The sequence below is a fragment of the Arachis ipaensis genome, chromosome B06 (assembly GCF_000816755.2).
Source record: "Arachis ipaensis cultivar K30076 chromosome B06, Araip1.1, whole genome shotgun sequence".
Taxonomy (NCBI): Eukaryota; Viridiplantae; Streptophyta; class Magnoliopsida; order Fabales; family Fabaceae; genus Arachis; species Arachis ipaensis.
The window spans coordinates 13,998,696-14,003,857 of record NC_029790.2 but is presented as its reverse complement, the minus strand read 5'-3'; the positions used below and the strand labels follow the sequence as shown (position 1 = coordinate 14,003,857).

Sequence of the window (5,162 nt, the reverse complement as noted above, 5' to 3'; positions counted from 1 at the left end):
ATTTGGGAATCATTATCAAGGTATGGGGTTTCTATTTTATCCTAAGCTGTGTTTATTTCACATCTCCTCTGTTTATAGCTTCATTACCTCCTCGATACCCCACTCTCGCCTTCCTTCCTCGATCTTCTCTGTGGGTGTTGTGATCCCGATTCTTTCATTTCCACCGTGTGACTTGTCTTTCTATCCATTTTCTCCGTTTCTCTCTGCACGGTGTTGGTGTCACTTTGAAACCTTGGATCTTTAACCCAGTTTTCTTTATCCCCATCCAATTCGTGTTTTTGGATCCTTTCTTGGATTATTCTAGTTTTCTCTATCTGGGTACATTGTGCATCTTGATGAACGGATGGTATAAAAGGCTGCAGTGACACCGATGGCAGACATAAAGAAAAAGAAAGGATTTCTTTGGTTACTCAAAACACCAGTGGATGCCGAGCGAAATCGGGAGCTGGTTCAGGTGAAGCACGGGGGCTAGCAACAGAATAAAACAGGCAACGGTGTTCGACTTCCATCGACGTTTTCTGTCCTGAACGACCCCTAAGAATAGTATTGGTATCATCATCATGTTTTCTATGATTTGTTTGATTTTGTTTCAAATAAATGCTAATTTACTAATTTTTATACTATAACTTGTTGGTAGATGAAGATGTATAAGAGATCAATTAAGAATGTTGCTGGTTTTGGATCTGAAATTGCAACCTGGTTCTACTGAAAATTGAAATGGGGTTAGAAAATTTGCAAGAAAGTTAAGTTAAATAATTTTTCTTCTGACCTATTTGTGCATAAACTATGTTAAATTGTGATTGGTTTTTTCATTTTGCTCACCAACTGTTTGGATGATTTTGTTTCTTTGTGAGTGTGTTCAGGTAATGAAGGAGACACGGGCTTCAAGTGGGAAGCATGCAAGGGATTATACCCTTTACACAGGGGCTCTCAGGACAGCATACTTGTTTCTCCTTTGTAGATTTTCTTTTCTGTTTGGTCTGAAGAAAAATAGTGTCATTAAAATCTATGCTGATAAGAATCAAACTAGGATGTAAAGATTTCTGCAATTGAAATATCTCCAAAGCCTATGGTTATTGGGAGCTCTACTACCTTTAAAAGCAAGGAATTTCAAAAAGATATACCGTTTTTTATGTTCATTTCTGTGTCAGATTGAAAAGGAAATTATCAATGAGAAAAAAAAGTGATTAGTTGATATTGAATTAGTGTGGGTTGGTCTCAAATTTATCTTTTTTGCGTGTAGCTTTTACTTTGTTTTTCAACTCTCTTATAATTTCAGCTGAACTCTTCTGCATGATTGATAAAAGTTTGTAGCTTTTATTTTATTTTTATTTGGGTTAATCTTGATAATATTTGGTAGTTAAAGGGGTGTTTTCATTTACTCTGGTATGTGATTGATTGAGATTTGTATTGGAACTATTCCAAAATCCAAAGGGCACTGTATTTGAATTTGGATGGCTTGATTTGTTGGTTTGATGCCTTTTGGATTGATGCTTTTTTTTCTTCTGATTGTTAGTTAATTTTTGGATGGCTTGATTTGTTGGTTTGATGCCTTTTGGATTGATGCTTTTTTTTCTTCTGATTGTTAGTTAATTCTATGTTTTAAGAATCAATTTTATGCTTATTAGTTTGTAGGAATTCATCATTAACATTAACTAAAGATATGTTAGTATATTTTCTAAGTTCTTCTTATGATTTGATACATCATAAATAGATCACTCCCATTTTGGATTGCAGAATAGTTCAAGTACTGCTAGGGAATGAACGAATGATGCCAGGTCATCATCAATGATGCCAAGTCTGATAATAATCAAATAATAAACTATTGTGCTTCCTGGATTATTAATTATCAGCATAATGGCCTATTGACCTTGGTCATATATAACAAGTTTCTATTAGCTAGGAATGATAACAGAATGTGTCATGGTGAATCAAAGGGTTGAGCTAGAAGCTGGAGAAGAGAGGTATGATGTGATAGTTGGGGACTTAGTAGACCCCATTGATGGAGGCCCTTGTTATAAACTTTACACAATCTTTCTATGAGTTCACTGTCAAACCAAGACTGAAGGAGGGTGGCATATTTGTGACACAAGTACTATACGACCAATGTCCATAACATAAATCAAACATTTATTAGAGGAAGCAAAATTAAAGTGACATTTATATATTGTTCAGGCAGGACCTGCTGGAATATTCAACCACACTGAGCTGTTTTCATCTATCTACAACACATTGAGATAGGTTTTTAAGTGTAAGTAATCTTTTACCCTTCTTTATGTAATGCTATTTTGATTTAATAGTTCCCAAATGGGTTAAGTACTTTTTTCGTCCTTAAGGTCTTGGGTCAAAATCAAAATCGTCTCCGACCTTTTTTGTTATTAAAATCATCCTCAACATTACAAAACGTTATAAAATCATCCTTTTGTCCATGAACAATATTTTTTGGACAATTTTATCCTTAAAAAAAATAAACATGTAACTAAACGCAGATCCCTCTTTTCTTCCTTTCTCATTCACAACAACAACCCTTCATCATCTTCTTCTTCATCTTCTTCTTCTCATAACAACCCTTCTTCTCATATCTTCTTTCTTCTTCATCATCATCTTCTTCTTCTTCTCATTCACAACAACAACCCTTCATCTTTTTCATCATCTTATTCTTCTTCATCTTCTTCATCTTCACTTCCATGCGGTGCAGAGAAGATATTACCAATTCATAATCCTAAACCACTACCACCCCAGCTACTATCTCCAACCCTTCCCTTTCCAGCTGAACCTTCTCCATTCTTTTATACTTAAAAAACTCACTACCTTCCAATACAGGCGCACCAACAGCAATAACCACAAAATAAATTACCAAAAATTTCAGATCAAACAATTCAATAATCATCAATTATGATTTTAGATCCAAAATCAGCAACAATAAAAATTATAGAATTAAAAATTAGTAAATGAAGTAGCAAGAGAAATTCTGCAACAATAGAACCATCTGTAATAACTAAAAATTTCATGCCAAAATTCAAAACTAAACCATAAAATTTTCAAATAATTAATGACACAAATTTAATCACGGAAGAGGAAAAGAGCTAACTACATGAATAGATTTGGAACAAGGTGAGCTCCAGGAAGCAGAACAGAGAAATAGAGAAGCAGAACAGGAAGCATAATAGATCTAGAAGGAAGCGCGATGCTGCAAAGAGGCAGAAGGGAGGCGCAACACTGCAGGAGGCAGAACGGAGGCGCGGCGCTGTGGGAGAGGAAGAATGCAGGCCAGCACTGCGAGAGAAAGAGCGCGACGGAAAAGGAGTCGGCGCCAAAAGAAGAGTCAGAACGGGATTGAGTCGGCACCAAAAGAGAACGCCAGCAATGGCTCCCTTTCGCCGACGACGCCTTCTTCCTCTTCTTCTCTTCTTTTCCCTCTTCGTTCTTCACCCTCCCTCTGTTCTTTTCTTCGTTTTCTTGCTCTCCCTCCTCTTTGTGGTTGTTGAAAGAAAAATAAGAAATGAGGATTTAAAGGATGGAATTAAGATAAAGGGTATTTTTGTCCAAAAATTAGGGAAAGGATGATTTTATAACGTTTTGTAACATTGAGGATAATTTTAAATAACAAAAAAAGGTTGGGGACGATTTTGATTTTGACCCAAGACTTTAAGGACAAAAAAAGTACTTAACCCTTCCCAAATTAAGCAGTTAACGACTTTTGCAGATGTTGCGACTTACACAGCTCATATCCCATCCTATGCTGATATCTGGGGATGGGTCATGGTAAAGATTATTACTTTATCATAATTTTCAAGAAATTGTTTTGTATGTTATGTCACAGTAGGAAATGGACCTCATCATATCTTAATCATTCTTTTGCTCTTGGAATATAATAGGCTTCAGATTTTCCATTAGAGCTGAATGCAGAAGAGATATACCTAAGAATGAGACAAAGGATTAAGGGGGAAAATAGATATCTGAATGGCAAAACATTCTCATCAGCCTCAACATTGAGCAAAGTTGTTCGCAATTCGTAAGTGAAATCAAATTATAAGTTTGTAACTTTTGCCTCTCTTAAATATCTATTGTTGACAAGCATAGCCACTATTAACAGGTTGGACAATGAAACTCATCTATACACAGAGGAAGCTACAAAGTTCATACATGGCCATGGCAAGCACGCTTAATTAACCAAGCTTGACAACAAGTATCACAACATATAAAGAAAACAAGTGAAATCCCATGTTATGTTTTTCTTCGATTTTTTTTTCATGTGTTCCCTTACCTAGCTTTGTTCTTCTCTTTTATTTTTCATTAAAGATGTTATGTGAAACACTTCATGAAGATTTTTATGATTAAAGATTATTAATGAATTAAGGCTGAATATGTTTGCAATATTACTTAGATTTTTTTATGACATTTATGTTTTCATGTAACACTTATCCATCACAAATGAATCTAAGGTTGAACTGAAAAATAAGTGTCAAAAATATCATATTAACTAAATGAGTTTGATTTTTTTTTTTTAAGACTGGATTCTTTTTGTTAAGCGCAAGAAGAGAAAATGGACTGTATTTAGTTATTACGGAAGCAAGATTCTGCAATGCTTTGGCTTTTACGTTAGTTAGATAAAGGACATAACTTAAAATATAGATTTTTAGTTTGTTTAGTCATTTTCTCATTTTAAATTATTATCATTAGTTAGTTTATGATAATGGCTTAATTAATGTAATTTAGTATTATGCTGTTGTTTTTTAGGATTTTTTTTTAAAACTAATGAGATCAATATAGTATCTTTGTCTCTAAACTTATTTAGTTTACTTTTAGCTTAATGCTCTGAAAAAATTACAGTGAGAATTCAAAATGGTCATACATATGATAAATTTTCTTTTATGTCACACATTTATTTTTTATTATTTGATTTTTCATTTTGATGTTTAGAATAGAATAAAGCCAAAATTGTCATAGCTGATATCAAATATTTATATACATAAAACTACAAACAATTGTTTATTTACAAAAATTGTTCATGTATTAGTAAAAAATTGATGTGTTTTAATTTTATACTTTACATGTATATGTCAAAATTTAAGACAAGACTCAATTGACAAGAATTTTATGTAATTACATAAATAGTGAGACATGTTGAACTTAATTTTGTCTTTTATTTAATGTATTTT

The 5,162-nt window shown here is 33.4% G+C and overlaps 1 long non-coding RNA gene across 1 annotated transcript; it reads left to right on the top strand.

Annotated features, from left to right (window-relative positions):
- LOC107645868 lies at positions 3,697-4,249 on the top strand. The gene is made up of 3 exons (XR_001621597.2): positions 3,697-3,765; positions 3,879-4,015; positions 4,097-4,249. It is a non-coding gene; the product is annotated as an uncharacterized LOC107645868 (long non-coding RNA).